The sequence below is a fragment of the Alosa alosa genome, chromosome 14, assembly GCF_017589495.1.
Source record: "Alosa alosa isolate M-15738 ecotype Scorff River chromosome 14, AALO_Geno_1.1, whole genome shotgun sequence".
Taxonomy (NCBI): domain Eukaryota; kingdom Metazoa; phylum Chordata; class Actinopteri; order Clupeiformes; family Clupeidae; genus Alosa; species Alosa alosa.
The window spans coordinates 18,056,513-18,081,299 of NC_063202.1; positions in this window are offsets into that span (position 1 = coordinate 18,056,513).

Consider the following 24,787-nt stretch of genomic DNA (forward strand, 5'->3'; position numbering starts at 1 on the left):
AGAACTGTGTCAAAGGGCCAGAGGGACAACGGAGAAGAGGGCCGTTTTAATTGATCCGCATGCAGGTGAATCAGAGTGTCATAGCAACCAAGATAACTGGACACATGTTCCAACTAGAGTTAGAGAAATGCAGAAATGTCATATATGCATCATAACTCAAACACATACCTTAAGTTCACTTGTTGTGTTTGTATGTGCTGTGTGTATGTACTGTAGCAAACTATAGGGTGAAGCACATGTGATGATGGACAGTGAGAGAGCGTAAGATGGAATGAGGGAGGGAGGGATGGAGAGAAATTGGGTGGACGGATGAGTGGTTCTGAGAATAGCCTGAGAGAAAGGGCCGACGCTGAGATGGAGGGTGTACAACCTGAACGCTGGATGACTGATGTATATCAGTGGGTAGATCCCACCTCCCCACAGCTCACCCATCCCCACCTTCCCCCCCAGACACGTACCTACATCTCCCAACCCAACATCAGCAACCCCCCCCCTCCCCCACCCCCCACCCCGTCTGTCTCTCCTTTTCTCCCCTCCCTTTCCCTCTCCTCCCATCTCCTTTTCCCTCCATCTCTCCATCTGACAGTAATTTGACAGCTCCCGAGCTGACAGACGTGGCGTAGTCGGCAGGAGTGAGAGCGATTGTCAGGCGGCCGGCTGCTGACTGGTCTGCCTGCCGACGGGGATTCCTGTGTGTGTGTGTGTGTGTGTGTGTGTGTGTGTGTGTGTTCATCTGTGTGTGGGTCTGTGGGTCTGTGTGTGTGTGTGTGTGTGTGTGTGTGTGTGTGTGTTCATCTGTGTGTGCAGGGTCTGTGTGTGGTGTGTGTGTGTGTGTGTGTGTGTGTGTGTGTGTGTGTGTGTGTGTGTGTGTGTGTGGAGGGATGCAATTCAGCTGGACAGGGGAAGAAATGATTGGCGTTTGGGTAGGGAGTGCAGTGGGGAGGGTGGTGTGATGATGAAAAAGTGAGGGTGGTTGTCGACACTGCGGCCCAGACAGACGCCAGACGTGCCAGAGCATGGAACTCTTGGGCGGCTATCGTCGATAGCCCCCATGAGGGTTTGGCTGCCCAGGCACTGCCTGAAGGACCCCTGCGGTGGCAGAGGGAGGCAGAGCGTGATAACTGTGTACAACACAGACTGGGTGTTTTCACTCAGGGAGATGGATGTAAGTGCACACTCACACTCATACACACACACTCTCTCTCTCTCTCTCTCTCACACACACACACACACACATGCACCCACTCAGAAAAACACCCACATACAGTATATATATATTGAAAATGCTACGTCCATACTAACAAATACAAAGTTGGGCTTACAATTGAGTATGGTGTGCATACTGGTAAACAGGTGCATGTGTTCACTCACTGTTCTATACATTACTAGATCCATGCACACACACACACACACACACACACACACACACACACACACACAAACTTCATATCTCAAATGATGACATTATAGTAACTGTTCAATATGAAGCACCTAGTCTCAGCTGTGCCAAGTGTAACACAAACATTCTGCAATGTGTGTGTGTTCTCAGACTTTCTTCTTGAAACAGAGAAGTATTTGCTTTTGAGATTCAAACACATAGGCACAGGCATCCCATCTCGCCCGTAGCAGCAGTTTCAGTCGAAGCAGCATCAGTTGCAACTCAGCCATGTAGCTCAAAAAATGCCCCAAAAAATATGTTTTGCTTTGCAGTTTTTTTTTTTGTCGTTGTTGATGTTGTTGCTGCTCTAGCCTGTGTCAGCCAAGCTCTGTTAGTCACCCAATTTAAGGACATCTGTGAAATGAATAAATCAATACAGCAGATAAATGAAGGAAGTAGATTGCCAGGCGAAGACACAGACTGGATAAATAGCAAACGAGTGTCATTTATTATTATTTTTCCTTTTTTGCAAGCATGAACGTCAAGTGCTGTGTCGTTGCAGCAAGATTGGCCAGCTGGAGCAGGATTTAGGGAGTCCCCTGAAGAGAATTCATGGGGCTTACATAACCTATATATACAGGGGGAGGGGTTGTGTCAGAGTCAGAGAGAGAAAAAGACATGATTAGAGATAGAAGGGAGGTAGATAGAGAGATAGATAGATAAAGAACAAATAGAGGGATGAAGATAAATATAGTAGAAAGTTTTAGGAGTAGAGTAGAGAGAGGAGAAAGAGTGAGAGGGAGGGTGAGAGAATGTTAGAACCAGAGTAAGAGAGGCACAGAGCAATAGAACTGAGAAAAAGAGTAAAAGTGACAGATGGGAGAGAGTCAGAGAGAAAGAAATGGGTGAGACTGAGCAGAGAGCAGTAAGAGACGAGTGAAAATCATAAAGTAATCACCCCCCCCCCTTCTTTTCTCTCTCTCTCTCTCTGCTGCCTGAAATGACTCGTTCTTGTCCAGACTCACTCTGTCTGGCTCAGAGGCCCAGTGATCCGCTGCAAGAGACAGCATAATGCTGAGGAATCACACACACACACACACACACACACACACACACACACACACACACACACACACACACACAGACACAGACACACACACACACACACACGCACTCTCACACACCACACAACCACACACCACACACACACACACACACACACACAGTACTGAGTCGCTGCAAGAGCGAGTGTAATACCGAGGAATCTATCTATCTCTCTCTCACACAGACACACACACACTAACACACACACACACACTCTCTCACTCACACACACACACACACAAACACACACACACACCTTTACATCTCAGAGGATGTCTCCACGTTAATTCGTTTAACGCAGAGAAAACGACTGGAGTCCCTGCTCATATTTCATGTATTCAGATCAACGCAAAGGGAACCCTTTCATATGTCTCATGTCACATGTCACATGTCATCATATGTCTGTGTCTCGGTCTCTCTCATATCTCATAACTCATATGCCTGTGTCTGTTTCTCATGTCTCATGTCCCTGTCTCCTATGTCTGTGTATCTGTCTCTCATATCTCAGCCCATACATCTGCTGACGGCACACTCCGTCTCTCTCCCTCTCCGGTGTCTACCTACCTCTTGTTCCTTCAACAGTGGATCAAACTAGCAGAGAATGTCCATACTCCTTTGTCCACCAAATGCTCCCTCTCTTTCTCCTTTTCTCTTTCTTTCTCTCTCTCTTCCCTCACTTTTTCTTTCTTTCCTATCTGTGGTAATGAAGCTAAACTCGCTCTCAGACACATGAGTTTAGAAGAATGATATTCCAGATGTCACAAACTGCACATCTGCAGGTGTATTGCATCCATAACTCTTGACTTTGGATTGAACTAAGAATATTTTAACCCTTAAAGGTGTGGGCTTTTAAACATTCTAAAATAAGACTCTGTTCCGCAACAATTGAAGGTTCTAAAATTCTTTGTTAAATTCAATGAACCCAGATATTCTTTAGAACGTTCATTTTCCAACATTCCCCCTTTTTCTTATACTATGAAGATAGAGAAAGATAGAGGGGAAAAAGAGAGGTGAAGGTAAGGAGCAGAACAGGCAGCTAGAGGTAGATAAAATGTATGGCTTGCACAGAGAAAACGCGTAGAGAAAACGATGCTCTTCCTCCTCTGCCGAGTGTGGTTGTGGTTTCTCCCATGCCTTCCAATCAACACCCCTACATCAGGCGAGGTGAACGCGTTTTAGCAGAGGTGCCAGCGCTTCATGTTAACATCTCCCCACTGGTGTCAGCTCTCTGACAGCTCCTCCCAGCTCTCCTGCCTTACTGCAGCCTCTCCCTCTCTCTGCCTCCCGCTCACACACACATGTGAGCGCAAATATATAACATGTCTGTGTGTGTATATATATAATATATATATTAATATAGTATATATATATATATATATATATATATATATAGTATAAATATATATATATACACACAGACATGAACAGACACAAACCCACACACACCACACACACACACACACACACACATATACACACACACACTCCATGTGTCTGCAAGCCATATGGCAGTTATTGCTGTGATGCTCTACCCAAATATTAGAGACTTACTCAATCTATCAGTAGTGGTGTGCAAATGGGTGGGTGTGGGGGGCTCTTTTATCTCCCCCCCTCCCCTCTTACTATTTTAGTGCACCCTTTCTGCACACACACACACACACAGACACACACACACACACACACACACACACACACACACACACACACACACACACAGACACACAGACACACACACACACACTCCAACCAACCAACCTGCAGAGCTTAAAATATGAAGTAAACATGGTGGGTGTCTTTGAAAAATCTCTTCCTGGTGTTATTTCATTATTAAATGCCGGCCGGCTCCGTTCTTCTCGATGGTGTGAGAAGCCTCCCTGCTCTCGCGCTGTGGTTGCTTTAACGAGCCTCTCTTCATAATGGACCTTTGCGGGCGCACCCACCCCTTACCCCCCACGTCAGACGGCATCTGTGCACTGCCTGATGGGCAGATTAGCTGCGTCTACCGCCGGAGAACCCTGCTGTACACTTACCGAGATGCAGACACACACACACACACACACACACACACACACACACACACACACACTCCTCCGTTGTGTCCAGATGCTGTGTTACTGTCACTGAGTGTTATGGCCCAGCATCTCTCTGCCCATATGCTCTGCCCAGCATTACTAACTTGCAGAAAGCCGAGAGCAGAGGAAAGGAAGAGGAGAGGAGAGGAGAGGAAGATGAGAGGAGAGGAGGGAGAGGAGAGGAAGATGAGAGGAGAGGAGGGGAGAGGAGAGGAAGATGAGGAGAGGAGGGAGAGGAGAGGAAGATGAGAGGAGAGAGAGGAGGGAGGAGAGGAAGATGAGGAGGGGAGGGAGAGAAGAGGAAGATGAGGAGAGGAGGGAGAGAGAGGAAGATGAGAGAGGAGAGGAGAGGAGGAGGAGAGGAAGGGAGAGGAGAGGAGGGGAGAGAAGAGGAAGATGAGAGGAGGAGAGGAGAGGAGGAGGAGGGGAAGGGTGCTTTTTTAGGAAGCCTCTCTTCCTCCCTCCCCGTGCTCCTCTCTCCTTTAGCCTCCCATCGCCCATATCACCCCATCTCCCTCTCCTCCCTCCTCTCCCCTCCCCTCACCTCTGCTCACCTACTCATTCTTCATTTTAGGTTTTCTCTACCTCATTTCATGTCTTTGCACGAGTCTTCTTTGAGGTCCAGGGAGGCAGGCGCCACGGACGCCGTGGAAACGGAATGCCGGCAGATGGAGACATCAGCCGGCGTTTATTCTCCGTTACTAGGGCGCCCAAGCTTTAAGCCACTCCACGCTACGAGTCATCCACTCTCATGCCAATAGAGTGTGTGTATGTATGTATGTGTGTGTGTGTGTCTGTGTGTGTGTGTGTGTATTTGTGTGTTGGGGGATATTTGTTGGATCAGACATAGAGCAGTCCTTTTTTTATATCATGCTTAAAGGAAAATTCCGGTATTTAGCACTTTGAGTCCCTTTTCTGGTTTGTTTTGGATGAACTAGAAGGGTGGACACCGGAATTTTCCGAGTGGTTAGTGGTGTTCGTTGATTATTAAAATCAAATATATCGGTGCAATGTATGATTTCCAACGTCTTATTTGCTATACATTGGAACTATTTTTTCAGACACCTCACAACCGTGTATAAACTTCCGCTCAATATTTGAGCCTGAAGCATAGACGGTGGCACAGTAATATCAATGTGCAATGAGTCTTCGAACAGAAATCAATGGGAAATGCCAAATAAAACACGACAGAAACTGTATTTCGCTACGCTACTTGTTTTGGAACATCAACGAACACCACCTGAAACTGAAAAGACATTTACGCCTGGATGGTCATGGAATGTGAGTGGAGTGAGTGTACATGGATTGTCATATAATGTCATATAATTTTTTCAAAGAGTTTTCAAACATGGCTGTGCTGATGCATACATGTATGTGAACACACACACACACACACACACACACACACACACACACACTGGTCAGCGTCTCAGCAGTAAGTCCTCTTTAAGCCTCTGAGTTTGTAAGCCTCCAGGACTCAGACTCTGAGACCCAGGCGCTCCCCTGCCTTGAGCCCGGCCATCAGCCGCCGTCTCTGGCATGGAGGCAGGGCCTGCCTGGTGGGTCTGACCTTATAAATGCCCCACTCAAAGGCTGCTCCCCACAGGGAGAGACGCTCTCAGCACGCCCCTTGTGCACGCAGCTCTTTATTCACGCCCATGAAAAGGGCTTTAGCCGCAATCCATACCGCCTTGATGGTGTTTATAGACTGTGTGCTTTTTTCAGCGCACTCTTTTATTAAGCATTAATGTTTTGGCCCCACCCGTCTGTTCGGGACTGGCTGGGTAATCCACTTGCAGATGTATGCAGATGGAGCCCACTGGCAAAAAAAAAAAAAAACAACGGCATTTGTGAGTCGATACATTTCACAAGTCATACCTCACCATGTCAGTCGATAAATTTGAGTCAGACTAGAGCCAGCTGTGGGCCAGCCGTGGGCCAGATGACAGCCGGATCTGCACCAGAGGTCTGATGCTGAGCCTTTTCCTTCTCAGCTGTTTTTAGCTCTAATGGCTTTGTTGCTCCATAGCTTTCAGTCACAAAGGCTCTGCTCAGCACGTATATGAACAAGATTATCAAATTCTTTATCACAGCCTCTTTCTTTCTTTCTCTCTCTCTCTCTCTCCCTCTCTCTCTCATTCTGTCACCCTCCTCCTTGTCCTGCGCCCAATCCTTCACTTTCTTTTTCTGTTGTTCTTTTTTAATCTCATACCTTCTTCATCTTTCTTTCTCCCTCTTTCACTCTCTCCTAGTCTCTCCATCTCCCTGCATCACCTCTCTCAGGAACTAGTTTTCCTCCCCATCATCTTTCTCTCTTTCTTTCCCTCTCTTTCTCTTTCTGTCTCTCTCTCTGTCTTTTCCTCCCTCTCCCCATTCTGTCTCTCTCTCCCTCCCTCTCCCTATCTCTCTCTTTCTCTCTCGGTCTCTCTCTGCCTCTCTTTTTCTGTGTCTCTCTCACTCTCTCTGCCTCTGTCTCTCTATTTTTCTCTGTCTCTATCTCCCTCTCTCTCTCTCTTTCTCTCTGTGTCTCTCTCTTTCTCTCCCTCCACTGGAGTGTTTATCTCCTGCCCATTTTCCCTCAGTAGATGCCTCAGAGTGACTGGCACGGTGCTCTGCTGCCAGTGGGCGCGTCACTGGCCACCCTCTCTGGTTCTCCCCGCCGCCAGCGCTCCAGGGCTCCTCTCCCCTCCTTCATCTCCCCACATTCATCTCTAGGTCCCCAAACACACACACAGACACACACACACGCACGCACGCATGCATGCACTTGCCTTGCGCCTTGCCTTGCCTTGCACTTGCGTGCAGACACACACACACACACACACACACACACACACACACACACACACACACACACACACACACACACACACACACACACACACACGGGCACAGACATAGACACAGAAAAAGACCCAGACACAGGAAAAGACCCAGACAGAGAGACAGACAGAAACATATGCACATGCACACACATAGACACACAGATACAGACACAAGACACAGACACACACCCAGACTCGTACAGCTACAGAGGCAGAGTTGCCCTCCATTACCCATGGCAAAATTCAACCACCTGGTCACTGCAGTCCTCTCTCAGACACGGCTCTTCTGCATTTCTCAATGATCTCATCTTTCTCTCTCACACTCGTATGAGTTCCCATTTTCCCTTTCTAACTCTCTTTTTTCATTCTTTCATTCTTTTTGTCTTTCTCGCTTTTCGTTCATACGTCGCACTCGCTCACGCTCTCTCTGATTTCGATTCATAATGTCCAAACTCAAAAGAAAAAAAGGACCGAACAGTCGAATCGTTTTGTTTGGTTTGGTTCTGCAGCCCTGACTGGTGAAGCCTATGCTGGTGTGATAATCAGGGTTGTGAGGGGTGTTTTAAAGACTCTAAGGTCACTGTGGTAAATTGCTCCACTGAGTGGCTGGCTCACCAGCGCAGCCTCTTAATGGACAGGATTAATTCATCTCTCTGTCCTCTGTCTGCTTAGTGAGGGCGCCGCCACCACCACCGCACAAAATTTAAATGCATCCGTTTGATTATTTTATTTTTTATTATTATTCCTCCTCCTGTCAATATGCATGCTGCAATGCATACACAGGCATATATACACACTGATAAACACACCACACACCTGTGTATGAAGACAGACAGACACATACACGCACACACACACACACACTTGCTCAATAAATATACAGTCTTGAGTCGATGATTACATACACTGGATCTTTTGTTTATGCCTACTGTATGTGTGTCGGAGAGTGCACTGGATGTGTGTATTCATCCTGGTGGCTAGCTGAAAACAATGCATTGTATTTTGTGTGTGATTTCCTCATTGTTGCCTTAGTGTGTGTGTGTGTGTGTGTGTGTGTGTGTGTGTGTGTGTGTGTGTGTGTGTGTGTGTGTGTGTGTGTGTGTGTGTGTGTGTGTGTGTGTGTGTGTGTGTGTGTGCGCGCATGTGTGCCTGTGTGTGTCTGCATATTTCAAATGTGCATGAATACTCAATTGAAAACCTTGCCCTCTGTGCTCTGTGAAGTCTTTCCATCTTTGCTTCTTTCTCAGCATGTTCTCTAGTTTCTCCTCTCTCTCCATCCCTCGGTTCCTCTCTCCATTTTCTCCTTTCCCTCTCTCCCTCCTTCCTCTCCTCTCTTCCTCTCCTCCTCCTCCTCCTCCTCCTCCTTACCCTCTGTGAGAGACGCCCGCCTGCACCTGAGCCGGAGCCCATTTATACACTGAATCATGGCCGCCTCAGTAGACTACAGCTGAAAGGCCTCTCGCCCACCAGCTGGCTGCTTCCGCCGGTCAGGCTGCATGACCCGCCCGCCTCCTCCTCCTCCTCCTCTTCCTCCTGCTTGTTCGCTTACAGCTTTTGCCCAGGCCCGCGCTGCTGTCGCAGCAATGTCTCCATGAACCGCCTTTAATTACGTCACGTAACCAAAGATATAATTCACACGAAACGTATGCAACATTACTGTCACGATATGGGCGCCATTAATTCTGCAGTCCAACACCCCTCCTCACTTTGTACTTTCAGCAAACTCATCAACACATACCTAGCATACTCTCCCACACAAGTAAAGACACACACACACCACACACACACACACACACAGACATACAGACTCACTTGCATAAACACACACACACACACACACACATACAGACTCACTTGCATAAACACACACACACACACACACACAAACACACAGACACACACACGCACACATGCACACGCGCACACATACAGACTCACTTGCATAAACACACACACACACACAAACACACACACGCACACGCACACACGCACACACACACAGATCCACATGCAAAATATATATAGGGAGAGGGAGGTGCAGACTGGAGGCTGTTCATTAGCATAAATATGAATTTGAGTCAGCTGGAAAGCACTCGAAAGACGAAGGGGAAATAATGAAAAGGTGTGTTTTTCATTTCGCTCTGTATGTTCCCCGCCATCAAGATAAATAAGAGAGATCATGGCCGTGCGAGAGAGAGAGTGAGAGAGAAATGGTAGGGAGAGATGGAGGGGAGGAAATAGTATTGGAAGCACAAAGGAAGATAGAAGACCTCTTTCTCTCTACCTCTCTTGCTCTACCTCTCTTTCTTTTTTCCTGCTTCTCTCTCTCTCTCTCTCTCTCTCTCTGAGGTGGGCAGGTGGAGAGTAGACGCTGGGTGCAGCAGGGCTCTGTAAGGTGGAGGTGCTGTCATGTGCGGAGCCGTCGGGGTGGACCCCTCCTGTCCGTAATCCTGCTGTTCACTGCTCCTCACCTAGGAGACCGCGGGCTAGGGGGAGGGAGGGTCGTGACCCTTAACCCCTGCCTAGAACAGAGGCTATGGAGGAGATACTCTCACAAGCCACGGGGCAGAGAACTCAAGGGACAGGGCCAACTTTAAACACACCTGAGCAGCAGCCTGGTCGTCACACTGCCTCGTTCACTAGACAGTCTCTCTGTTCTTTCCTTTTGACATCCTTGCTTTCTTCCTCAAATTCAGTATCAGGTTAGGACGTATTTTCCAAAGCAATAGACATACAGAACAGCACATACAAGACATATACTGTACATACATACATACATACATACATACATACATACATACATACATACATACATACATACATACATACATACCATATAGGCCTGATGCATCTTCCTCTTCCTTTATGTTCCTTCTATTGCTTTATGTGGAGCAATAAAAACTATAACTGAAATAAAAACCCTGAAGTCATGTGTGAAATAATGTATTACAACAACAGAGTTTGAGACATAGCACAAGGTCATTCCCAAGCCATGATGAAATGATGCAGATAAAATATACAATAGCATTAATAGCATTATCATAAGAGCTTTTTTCCCTGAAAAAATAATGCACTGCAGCATGTATGTTTTGGCAGTTCCAGCAGAGATACTGTATCTGTGTGACACTTATGACAGCTTCCATAATAACCTAAGACATAGGCTGATACAGTCTTATTATAATGGAGAAGGTGCTACATTTCCGCGGGAACCATCCAATCTTCCCTAATGTCTTCTCATGCTGGGCTGCCGGAGTGGGTTTCAGGTTTTAGTGTCCTGATCTGCAGCAGGGGCACACCAAGAGTGGTGCAGCACTCCTAAAACCCTTTTCCCTTCATATCCTACAGAGCACAACTCCACTGTGTGTGTGGTGTGGTGTGTAAATGCATGTCAACATAAGCAGAACACATAAAAACAATGGATCGCTTATTGTTTTTTGTCCACCTTACCTAGCCCCTTGAAAGCCTGTTCTTCTCTCTCATTCTTTTCCTTCATCTCCATCCCCCTCTCTCTCTCCATCTCGCTCTCCCTCTCTCTGTCTGTCTGTATGGTAGTGCATGGGTCCAGTGGTGGTAGTGATCTCTCAGACTTTAGTGCTGGAGCTTCTTATGAGAAAAACAGCAACCCTTGTCTGTGCAAACACACACACACACACACACACACAGAGAGAGAGAGAGAGATGGATGGATTGATAGATGGATGGGGAGAGCAACAGTGCACTGAGTGAGGGAAATATAGTCAGGCATAAGAAGAGAGAGGGGAAGAGGACACATGAGTGGATTAGAGGAAGAGGAAGAGAGGAGGAGAATTATGTAGTGTAGAGGAGAAGAGTTAGAGGAGGAGAGGAGGAGAGAGGGAAGGACAGAAAAGGAAAGGAGAGCAGAGGAGAAGTGAGGTGAGGAGAGGAGAGGAAGGAGAGGAGAGAAAAGGAGAGGATAAGTGAGGTGAGGAGAGTAAAGGAGAGGAGAGGTGAGGAGAGGAGAGGAGAAGTGAGGTGAGGTGAGGTGAGGAGAGGAGAGGAGAGGAGAGGAGAGGAGAAGTAGTGAGGTGAGTGAGAGGCAGGGAGAGGAGCAGAGAGGAAAGGGAGGAGGAAAGGAGTGAGGAGGAAAGGAGGAGGATGAGGCGCCCAGTACAGTGTCTCGGCCTCCAGTGGCGGTTGCGTCGGGCCAGGCTTGGCTGCTTCACGCCTAATTAAACTCCCTGTGGTAAAACCCCAGTCCCCTGCTCTGTTTTAAAGAGGAAAACACATACTCACTCTCTCTCTCTCTCTCACACACACACACACACACACACATATATACACACACACACAGTCTGAAAAGAGACATCTGCCCCCACCCACACTCTCTTTGGGTGTGAACACACACACACACACACACACACAAACACACAGACACACACACACACACAAATATGCACAAACTTCAGGACACACACAACTCCAACACATAAATTGCACATTCATTAAGTGGTTTTGTTTATTAGTGTGTGTGTGTGTGATATGTATTTGTACGTGAGTGTGCGTTTGTGTATGTTGTGTGTGTGTGTGTGTGTGTGTGTGTGTGCATTTGTGTGCGTGCGTGTGCGTGCGTGTGTGTGTTTGTGTGTGTGTGTGTGTGTGTGGAAGCACAGGAGCATCGTAAGACAAGTCGGTACGATCCACCTGGCCTTTTGGACTGTCAGCCGTCACTCTGATGAAAGCAAACACATTTATCAGCGCGGCCTGGATATTAGAGCCAGCTGATTTCATCATCTCAGGCCTGCAAGAGCTGTGCGGGGGAGAAAACTAAAAATAATAAGAGTCTAATCCAATTTGATAACGCAATAATTGGATTTGCTAACATCTGAGGAGAGATTTGATTTCTGATTATTGCATTTAATGATTTTTTTTTTTTTCATATTGGCCTGTATGTAAATGATTAATTTTTTAGGAAAAAAATCTAAATAGTGAGCCATTGATTTGTTCATTTAAAATTCAATTTTTTTTGTAATAGGTGGGCAGACTGAAAGAAAGTTTTCAGAAAACGTCAGCTCCTACTAAGTGTAAGGGACATTGCCATTTATACCATCAGAGCTCGTTTGTCCAGTGCTTTTGGCTTGGACTGAAGGAGCATTGTGTGTTTATGTAAGTGTGTGTGTGTTTCATGCTTTATGATACTTCATGAGATTTGTTTAGATTGGAAAATGGAACAGATTTGAAGATATACCATTGTCCCTGACAAATACACACACACACACACACACACACACACACACACACACACACACAACCCTGGCTGCTCACACACAAAGCATATCTGTCCATTTCTGTGGCCGCTGCCACACAGACGTGACAGTGATGGGTCAGAGCGGTGTGGGCTGCTTTGAGGTGCTGCACACATCACATTGCTATCGTCCCCCCAGCTCTGCCTGTCTCCCCAGAGCAATGCACAACAGAGCACAGCTGAAGGGAGACAAGTGCAGCCGGGAGTGTGTGTGTGTGTGTGTATCTGTGTGTGTGTGTATCTGTGTGTGTGTGTGTGTGTGTGTGTGTGTGTTCGTGGGAGTGCATGTGTTTGAACTCCCCTCATTTACACACACACACACACACACATACATACATGGCAGTGGTTCATGGTGACTTTGGCAGTAAAATGTGGCCACCCCCTGTGGCTCTCAGAGCGTTTGCCAACACCCCTTCAGGGACCCTGTCCACTCCACAGTCAGAGCACCCTGACACTGCCAGACCTCCTGAGGACAAAGAGGTGAATTTAACAAGCAGCTCTTATGCATGACTGTGTGTGTGTGTGTGTGTGTGTGTGTGTGTGTGTGTGTGTGTGTGTGTGTGTGTGTTTGTGTGTGTATGTGTGCTTGCAGGTTAACCTCTGTATTTGTATTCTGAATGTGTGCATTCACCCGTATGAGTGTGTGTGCGTGTGTGTGTGTGTCCATCCACCATTTGATGTCTTCAAAAGGGCAGCGGCGGTGTGATTTGTGCCCCTGAATGGGGCCACGCAGGAGGGATAGTGCTTCCACACGCGGCCACTCCAAACTGGCTGGTACGCTCGGTCTTGTTCGAGGTCCGCACCACGCCGCCTCTGCGCCATGGTGCTGAATTCACCTAACGACCATGAAGCCGATTTATTCCGGGCGAGCATCGAAGTGTCGGGTAAAGTCCATCTAAGCCAAGATCTGTCTCCTCACATGTCAATAGCCAAGGTTCTGTAGAGGGATACGAGCTGGCTGTCCGTGGCTGCTGAGAGATAAGGTCTATGAAAGCACAGTGAGCACCATGAAGCACGGTGAGCACGCTTGGTTTGAGCTGTGAGCTGAGGGCAGGAGGATTAGATATTTAGAGGCTAGAGGATGACGCCCTCTCCGCATGGCACTCTCACGCACGGGCACGCATTGCAGACTCTCCTTGCTTGTTCCCTTCTCCCCTCTCCTCCCCTCATCTCTCCTCTCTTCCCCTCTTCTCTCCACTCCTCCCTCCCTCTCCCCTCACCTTTCCTTTCATCTCCTCTCCCCTCCTCCCTCCTCTCCCTCCCTTTCCCCTTCCTCCTCTCCCCTCCTCTCCTCTCCTCTCCTCTCCCTTCTACCTCTCGATTGCCAGTCATGTTTCCTGTCTCTGGTCTTCTTCATGTGTCTTAGCTCTTCTTCAGCCAGTTTTAAATCTCTCCATGTTTTGTGCTGATTCAGTTTTTCCCATCCCCTCATTCTGTCAATTCATGTCTTCTTGTCTTCCCTGTACTTTACACTGCATCCCTCCCTTTTGTCCTCTTCTCTCACTTCACTCCTTACTGTCTTTTTTCTGCTTTCATCCCATCTTCTCTCCCTCTCTCTCTCCTGGCCTACTGGATAGGTCACTTTGTCTTGTCTCATCATCTTGGTGTATGTCCCTTGCTCATCTGCCATTGACTGTGATGGAGAACAGTGACTTGTAATCATGCTGGCCCTTACCACCACCACCTCCACCATCACCACCACCATCACCACCACCATGGGCCAGTGTAGCCCCATCTTGGCTAGTGAGAGTGAGCGTGAGTTTTTCTGTGTGTGTGTGTGTGTGTTTGTGTGTGTGTGTGTGTTATGCGTGCGTGTTCTCCACTGGTCCTCTCTGCCAAAGGTCGTGACAAGCTCAAAAATAACTATTTTAAAATAAATAGCTCCTACTCTCACACTAGTGCTGCTACTCTCACACTAGTGCTCCTACTCTCACACTAGTGCTCCTACTCTCACACTAGTGCTCCTGCTCTCACACTAGTGCTGCTACTCTCACACTAGTGTCCACTCTCACTAGTGTCGCAGAACTGAGAGACTCAGGAGAAGTTTTTATCCCAGGCCATCCAACTCTGAACCACACTATACTGATTTTGCAATATTCCTCCTCAGCACTCTCAAACATTTCCCAACTTTGAACTCACACTATACTTGACTTTGTAATTCCATTCTACTCCTAAAGCACTTCATATGAGTTCCCCCCCCCCCCCCCCACACACACACACACCCCACACACACTCTTACAAGACTTTAGTAATTTTACATCCCTTTCCTATGGTGTTAGACGCTTTTATTTATTTTCTTATTTCATCACGCCAAAAAACACACACACACACACACACACACACACACACACACACACACACACACACACACACACACACATATATCTGACTTTTCCAACTTTGCACACTTTTTGTTTATTATTTTTTGTTCTCCTCCATCTACCCATGTCCTTGATTGCCCTAGCCTTTCTGCCCCCTACCCCCACCCCACCCCCATCCCCAACACACACACTTTATCATCACTGTCATCACTTCACATACATACAGCACTCCATCTACTTGTTGCTGCCTGCCCCTACATACACAGCACATTGTCTTCAGATCTTCTCCAACACACATCCTCTACATATTTACAGCACACTGCCCCTGCCCCACCTACCCACCCACACTACACACACATGCACACAGTCACTGCATCCTCCAGCATACACCCAGTAACACACATCTTCACTGTCATCAGCTCACATACATTACCCATACAGTACTCTGCTTGCAATGGTAAGTCCCTAGGGAAAACCATTCCTAACTCCCCCCCCCCCCTAATACAACACACACTTCCAACATCATGCACACTGTCATCACTTCACATACATACAGCACACTGCTGTGGATTGCCTACAGTAAGCCTCCTCTGCACACTTTATGCAGCTGCACCTGCCTCCCCACATACACAGCACATTGTCTTCGGGATCTTTCTCAACACACATCCTCTACATGCCTTATCACAGCACACTGTTTCCTCCCCCCCATGGACAATATGAGAGATAGAGAGATAGAGATAGAGAGAGAGAGAGAGGAGGGAGAGGTGAAAGGGACAAAGAAGTTGATGAGAGAGCACATAAGATCAGGACACAGATGGAGAAAAGATGAAAGTTTTGAGAGAGCCCACCTATCCAAAAGTAAAGAGGGGAGAGATAGATGGAGATACTAGTGGGAGACAGGGAGACAAGAGGAAAGTAGATAGATTGAGAGAGAGGAGAGAGAGAGAGAAAAAAACTGAGAGAGAGAGTGGGAGACAGAGAGGAAAGTAGATAGATTATTTTTCCTGTCTCATCCCCTTCCTCCTCTACTCTCTTTGTATTGAGAGAAAAGGAATAATAGATGGTATCTGCTCCTATCAGATGTGTGTCCTAAGTGGTACAAATGTGTCCCATTTCAATGATCTAACCCCAATATGGTGTGTGTGTGTATGTGTGTGTGTGTGTGTGTGTGTGTGTGTGTGTGTGTATGGGCATATGTGTTTGCTTGTGTGCTGTATACCTAAGAGTGATTCATATATGAAAGTGTGTGCTTTATTATACTTTTATTAGTGTGTGTGTGTGTGTGCATATTTAAATATGTGTGTGTGTGTGGGGGGGTGGTGATGATGTTTGTGGGGGCATTTATGAGTAAGGTCGAGTGGGGGATGACTTTGAATATGCAAGGTGAGGTTAGGTGGTTAGCAGCAAGGGAGGGCGTGTGTGTGTGTGTGTGTGTGTGTGTGTGTTTCCCAGTGATGGCATCACTAGAGTGGGGCAGGTGGCCATTTTTTAGGCAGTGGAGGGAGAGGGAGAGGGCTGATGTATCATTTACCAAGGTCGTACTCAATTAGGCTGTTTGTTGAGCATAGCTGCATGTGGCTGGCCTAATCAAGCGCTCGCTGCACACACACACACACACACACACACATTGCACATTGCGCATTACCGCACGGCTGCACACACACACACACACACACACACACTCGCCGGCCAAAGAAAGGAGGAAATAAATTAACCATGGCCTCGGCCTGCTCTCGCACGGGCGTGTCACCGCATGCTGGAGCGACGCTCGATTTAGCCCAACTTCACCCACCACCACCACCACCACCACACAGACATACACACACACACAGACACACACCCTCTCTCTTCCTCTTGCTGTCTCTCTTACACAAACACACACATTCTCACTCACCCACACACTCGCCCACAGAGATTCTCAAAATGAGGCACACAGGCATAGATGAAAACACACCCACACCCACCGATACCCATGCTTACACACACACACACACACACACACACACACACACACACACACACACACACACACACACACACAGAAGCACCCTGCTCATTCGTGTCCTTTCCCCCTCCTCTTGCTGCTGTGCTTTCCTCTGCTGACTTTCATGGGCAGTTCCAGTGACCTCTGCACGGCAACAGGGTGGACGCTAAAGGTCAGCCCAGCCAGATGGGCACAATTAGCAAAGAGATGAACAGAGAGAATTTAGGAGATGACATGGGCAAGAAGGGAGAAAGAAAGAAAGAAAGAAAGAAAGAAAGAAAGAAAGAAAGAAAGAAATATGTTGGCGTAATGTTGAAAACATACAAATTACAGAGAATCTAGATAGTTTAAATTGTATAAATTACAATCAAAAGTGGAATATCAGAACAATTTTATATTTAAATAATAGAGATTGTGCTGCCTAAAAAAACGCAAACTTTAAATAGTGTAATACAATCTGTGGAATTTGATTAGTTAAGCACAGTTAAGTGATTGTCATATTCTACTGCAGTCTCACAATAGAGCACATGTGTCTGCACTACTGTAAAACGAGAGGGGAGCTCACTAATATTATGTTGTTGTTTTTTTTTTTTTAAATATATGCTCATTTATAGCGCTCTAAAAGGACACAATGTTGAATAGACACTGTGCATAACACAATACCTTAAATAGCTTCATTCAGATTATTTTAAATTAATGAAGTATGGTATTGCCACAGGCACAGCTTGCCGATAATTTGAACCCTGAATTTCAGCCTGGCTTACTAAATCCTCTCCTTGAGACGTTGAAGGGAATTCAGGGGTAAATAGGAGAAAAGAACAGTTGAATGAAAGAATAACAACTATGGTAAATGTTTAATAAGCAACCTGGTCTTGATCAAATTAGTGTTACTACTATATAGTTATTGATATATAGTACGGATCAAAACTGAAACTTTATGGACCCTTTCAAGAGAGTTCCATTATCAGCATCATAGTTGGCCCCACAAGACTTCCTTTTTAACATTCCATATGTTATCTTAATGCAGAGGAAGTAGATTGGGGCCCAAATAGAACGTTCAAGCATTGTTTTTGTTTTTAGTGTTGAAAGGGTCTATAGCCTTCTACATTGTCTTAATAAGTTACTATTCTGTTACTATAAGTCACATATCCAGACAGTGTATTAGGAGTCTATAAACTATATTTTTATATATACCAATAACCTTAATATCATGACCAACTACCGGTATTTGATTATTTAGTTTAGATTATTAGGATTTGCCAATTATAAATGACCTATTGCTTAAGAATAAGACATTGTTCAATAAAGACCCAATAAATGTACAATATCACTCAATATAGATTGTGTTGAGAAAAACATGTCAAGAAATGTAGACTTCAGAAGAAAGAAAGAAAAAAAAAACATCTGAAGAAAAAAGAAAGAAAAAAAAAGACTTATCAAAACAGTGAACAAATGATAGTTGGGGGACAAAGGATAGGTGAACAAAATTAAGGAAATCATAAACAAATATTTACAGAAGAAAGCAAACAAAAAAGAAGGAATAATGAATGAATAATGAAAACAAGACAAAAGACAAAAAAAAATATTAGAGGTACCTTGTCTGCCTGGTGACAGCAGCAACATTTATTTACCCTGATTAAGAACAAGTTTGTGTGTGTGCATGTGTGGATGTGTGTACAGTATGTGTGTGTGTGTGTGTGTGTGTGTGTGTGTGTGTGTGTGTGTGTGTGTGTGTGTGTGTGTGTGTGTGTGTTGTGTATTTATTTTGTGTGTGTGTGTGTGTGTGTGTGTGTGTGTGTGTGGTTTGTATGTGTGTGTGTGAGTGTGTGTGTCTGTGTGTGTCGTTGGTATGTGTGTGTGTATTAATTTTGTGTGTGCGTGGTGAGTGTGTGTGTGTGTGTGTGTATGTGTGTGTGTGTGTGTGTTTAGCTGGGAAGTCACACCTGGCCATGCCCAGTGGGGTTGGTACCCAGTCGTCCTGTGGTGGTGCCGCTGTGCTAAGAGGTTAGCAATCAGCAGCCCATTCAGGTTAATGGGCTTTTTGGCCGGACTGTGTGACATTAATGAGGCTTGCGGAGACTGGGGGCCATGTCACCTAGCCAGTATACACATAGGGATGCAGGGATGGGCCAGGATGCTTTTATTACTCTCTGGAGTGTATGTCCGTGTGTGTGTGTGTGTGTGTGTGTGTGTGTGTGTGTGTGTGAGTTGTGTGTGTGTGTGTGTTTGTTTGAGTTGTGTGTGTCTGCCAGTGTGCATTCGGCAGTGTGCATGATGGCTTTTTTTGTAGGTGTACATTTAGGGTAGCTTCCATACACAAATATTTGTATTCAAACGTAAATACATACACGTGGATGAACTGTCATCACACAATGAACTAAACATCCAGTGTGCATCTGTGGAGTGTATTTCTACAGTCGGTTATGGAAGTGAGCTGAGGAGACATGGATGATTATTGCATCTCTGGTGAATAACCACTCTCCCCATTTCCCCTATCTCTCTCTCTCTCTCTCTGTTCTCGCCTGCTGTAGGTTCTGTCTCTACTTGTAGAAAAGTTAGTCAGTGTGTGTGAGTAAGATCGAGCGGGAGAGCGCGAGGGAGAGAGAATGTATCTGGAGGGTGCTGTCAGCAGATTTACATGATCATATAGAAATTCATTGATAAAGAGACAGGCCTGCCAGACAGATAAGGGCTGATGCATCGATCACCACCCTGACTTCTCCTTCCACACACACTCACATCAACTCTCTCTCTTGTTTATCTTTTATCTTTCTACTCCCTCTCTCTCTTCTTCCTACTCCCTCTCTCTCTCCTCCCTCCTGTCCTTTTCCTTCCTCTGTCTATCTCCTCTTTCTCTCTTTTTTTCCTCTGCTCCTCCCTCTTTCTCTCTTTACTCTCCTTTCTCTTCCCCCCTCTTTCTCCCCCACCCTCTTTCTCTCTCTCTCTCCCCCCTCTTTCTCTTCTCTCCTCCTCTACTCGGCTTTCTGCGAGACCTCTTAAGCTGTGACATTTCCGTTTCCCTGGAGACAGAGCGTGCTAGGCGGTTGCCATAGAAACTCACAGCTCTTTAAGGCACACACAGTAGCAGTCCCCCCACCTCCATACACACACACACACACTCACTCACTCCCTCCCGCATTCCTTCCAGGAGATAGGCTTGCTGGAGAGAAACACACCTGCTGGTTTCCTGCTAATTGGCTATTTCTCTTTTTCTCTCTCTCACTCCCTCTCTGTCACTCCTCGTTTCGTACTTATTCCCACCGCCCTCTCTTTGCTTCAACTTTTCAGTTCAGACCACCTTGTTCTATCACTCTTTTGAAATGCCCCCCTCCCACACACACACACACACACACACACACACACACACACACACACACACACACACCTCCACAGCATGTGCCCCCCATCCTGCCCCCACCTCCACTCCTGTGTTTGCACTTGGGATGAGTCTGCTCATTCCTTGTGTTTACACTCGTCTTAATATTTTCCTAACTTCACCACACCCCGTAGGCAGCCCTGCTCCCCCCAGACGGAGGCCATCTTTCTCTGAGTCTTGGGAGCTGTTTTGTGTGAGCAGGGTAGTGGAGCAGACACACACTCACAGTCGTCTTGAGCTCCATCTGTCCTCTCTTTCCTGTGTGTATCCTGTGGTGGCTTGATTGTGTATTTTTTCCCCCCGGTGATTAAATGGACGGCGCACAGCCTTGAGAGGACACTGCTTCTTTTCCTCCGCCAGAAAAAGAACAGTAGTTCCGAGCGTCTCATCTCTCTCTCTCTCTCTCTCTCTCTCTCTCTCCTCCCTTCAGGCATTCTGCGCTGTCGTTCACTAAACTTGCTGGCGGATCTATCGGTGTCTTTATGAATTCATAATTTAACGTCTTCACCCCGCGTGTCACTTCTCCTCCGCCGGACGGAATTGCTTGTCACCCCAACGCCAGGTGACATTTGGGCGATATGAAAGTGACTGCGCTTGTTACAGCCAGGACTTGATTTTCATTTTCAATTAAAGGCCCCTCTCTCCTTCAGACGCGCGCACACACACACACACACACACACACACACAGACACACACACACACACACACACACACATTTCCTCCTCTTCTTCCCCCATCCCTTCCAGACCTTCCTCTGAACTGACGTAAATGTATGTTTGCCTCTGATAATGTCTCACCTGTTCAATGCCAAGAGGAGGCTCCGATTCCAATTACGGAAGCCTGTTGCTGCCTCACTTCTGGTGAGAAGTGTGTGTGTGTGTGTGTGTGTGTGTGTGTGTGTATCATTTGGAAATTTGCAAATGGAACCGCTTGTTGAATAGGGTCAGTGAGGAGATTCTGAGGACTGACTGTGCTTCTTTCTGGCCAACATCCTTTGCGTGTGTGTGTGTGTGTGTGTGTGTGTGTGTTTTGTCCTCCCGGTCTGTGGACAGTCTGCCCGTATGAATGTAAACTAGCTCCAAAGGAAAGGACACTCAGGTAAGAAGGACAGACAAGAAAGATGAGAAAGATGACAAGGAAGAAGGACAGAGCATGAAGAGACAGGCCAACAAAAGGCTCCCTGACCTTCCCAGTTTGTGTGTGTATGTGTGTGTGTGTGTGTGTGTGTGTGTGTGTGCGCGTGTGTGTGCACTTGCGTGTGTGTGCTTTTGTGGGTGTATGTGTGTGCATTTGAAAACAAATAGAGTGACCAACAAACAGACACAGAAAGTGATAAAAAGAGAGACAGAAAAAAAGAAGAAAAGTGTGATGGAGAGACTGAGAGAGTGACAGTACAGGGAAAAGGCAGAAAGAGAGGAAGAGAGAGAGAGAGCGAGAGAGAGAGAGAAAGTGAAAGAGAAGGTAAAAAAAGCCAGAGATAGATCCAGAGAGCTGTGGCTGGTTTGCCTGTTTGCTGAAATGAACACAGTGACCTGGCACCTGGCACGAGCGATTATGCCATCGACCCGCTCACCAGTCACTACCTCATCTGTCTGTTCCATCTTCCTCCTCCTCCTCCTCTGTTCTCCTCGGTTATCAGAGCATCACAGACACGCCGGCCGGAGTGGCAGCCTGTCCAACACTGTAATCTGTCAGCGAGCGAGACCTCGGCCCCGCACGTCATCAGCTCAGGTCATTACCCATAAGTCACCTCAGCACCAGAATTGTCCGCTGCGCTCCTCTATCCCCCCACCGCACCGCACCCAACCCTCCCTCACCTGTTTCCTGTCTCCCATGACACAGCTTCCCCTCGCTCCCATCACATCCATTTGGGAAGGCCTGGGGTTAAATGATGCCAATTACACCCCAGTCAGTCAATGCTCCACCATCAACCCTCACAATATCTCACACACCTGCGGGTCTGTGTGTGTGTATGTGTATGTGTATGTATGTGTGTGTGTGTGTGTGTGTGTGTGTGTGTGTGTGTGTGTGTGTATGTATGTATGTGTGTTTCTGTCTGTGTGTGTGTTTCTGTGTGTGTGTGTCTGTGTGTGTGTTTCTGTGTGTGTATGTGTGTTTCTGTGTGTGTGTATGTGTGCAAAGTACACACATGCAGTTTATGATGTCTGGTATGAAGTGTACGGTAAGGTATGATGCAGAGTAATAGGCCTGCTGTCCACGCTGCTGATGCGGGGCTCTGCCAAGGCTATTGATCCCTGGTGCAGTCAGTTGAGCCAGGAGGCCTGCGCCAAACAAACACACCCACGCCAGCGCCGGGCTCTATAAAAAGAATCCCTCGGGAGGCTTTCTGCAGGAGGTACATTGCCCCCTCCCCTTTCGCACACACACACACACACACACTCCTGGTCAGCCAGGCTATGTCCACGAACACAGTCTGTAGGCTCAGTCTTGGTGACTCATGTTTGCTGCAGTGTGAGTTTAAACCTCTCTGACAAGCTGGAGACAATCTTCCTTTTTTACATGTTTCCTTTCTCATCTTCTTTGCCATGTTACCACCCCCAGCATTCACACACACACACACACACACACACACACACACACACACACACACACACACACACACTCACTTACACTCACTTAAACACACACACACACACACACACACACACACACACACACACACACACACACAAACACACATGCATTCACACACATACAAGCAGATAAACACAACACAACCATACCTCTATCCCTTTATCTGTCTTTCATTCTTGCACTCTTTCACTCTTTCTTTCTCTCTCTTTCTATCTCTTTTTCTCTTGCTTTCTATCTTCAATACTCTGACTACTCTGTGACTGACTGAGTGACTAACTGAGGCTTGGGGTTGCTCTTAGGGCAAGTATGACTTACATCCCTTCTGTCTTTAAGTTGAGATCACATTCTTCCTTTTCTCTTTCTTCCTCTCTCTCCCTCTCTAACTCTCTCTCTCTCTTCTCCTGTTCTCATCCCTCCTCATCTTTTGTGAGAATAGAGTACTCCCCCTCTCAGATTTACTACCTCGTCTCCTTTCCCTCGCGTGTCTGGGTTGAACTTTCAAAGGCCTTTTTCTGCTCTCAGAAGTGGAGCTGGTGGAAGTTTAGGGTGCTCTTTGATGTGCACACTTCTCCTATGCCGATGAGTTGAGGTGCGTTGATGGAGGACAGAGTGCGGTGGAGTTGGCAGGGTCGGCGGTCAGACTCTGCCTGTGGGCTTAGTCAGCTGGCTTCTGACAGGCCAGCTTCTGGGTGTTGGCCTTGGAAACCCTGTCTTTCAAATCAGAAGGAAGTAATGTTGATCCCCTAATATGATCCCACATTTTGTGTGTGTGTGTGTGTGTGTGTGTGTGTGTGTGTGTGTGTGTGTGTGTGTGTGTGTGTGTGTGTGTGTGTGTGTGTGTGTGTGTGTGTGTGTGTGTGTGTGTGTGTGTGTGTGTGTGTGTGTGTGTGTGTGTGTGTGTGTGTGTGTGTGTGTGTGTGTGTGTGTGTGTGTGTGTGTGTGTGTGTGTGTGTGTGTGTGTGTGTGTGTGTGTGTGTGTGTGTGTGTGTGTGTGTGTGTGTGTGTGTGTGTGTGTGTGTGTGTGTGTGTGTGTGTGTGTGTGTGTGTGTGTGTGTGTGTGTGTGTGTGTGTGTGTGTGTGTGTGTGTGTTTTGAGGGCAGCCGTGGCCCACTGGTTAGCACTCTGGAATTGTAACCGGAGGGTTGCAGGTTCGAGCCCCGACCAGTGAGCCATGGCTGAAGTGCCCTTGAGCAAGGCACCTAACCCCTCACTGCTCCCCGAGCGCCGCCATTGTAGCAGGCAGCTCACTGCGCCGGGATTAGTGTGTGCTTCACCTCACTGTGTGTTCACTGTGTGTGCTGTTTGTGTTTCACTAATTCACGGATTGGGTTAAATGCAGAGACCAAATTTCCCTCACGGGATCAAAAAAGTATATATACTTATACTAGTGAGGCAAGCAACAATGCACTTTATCCAGACTTAGAGTCTGGAACAGATGTGACCCATATCTGAATGGACCTGACAGTGTTAATTGGGAACGGTGTCATGACAGGTTGTGCTTCGACTGTTTGATGCTACAGCAGTTTCGTGCTCCATGTCTATAAATAGCATCCTTTACATTGCAGATGGCTGCCTCTCTTCTCCCCTCAAGTCTTGTTTTCTCTTGTGTTTTTTCATTCTGTAACAAGCTCACCTGAACCATAACACTGAATTGTCACACATACCTCAGACATCACATGAAACTGTATTCAGGTACTGCTTGTTTATACATTGTTGTTAACTACAGATTCAAGCTCCTCAGAGATTGTGTCAGTCCCATGATGCACCTGATCACACACACACAGCATGCCACACACTTCCTTTTGCAGCACTCAACAACAACAGCAACAACAACACATTACATTTATATAGAGCTTTTCTCAACACTCAA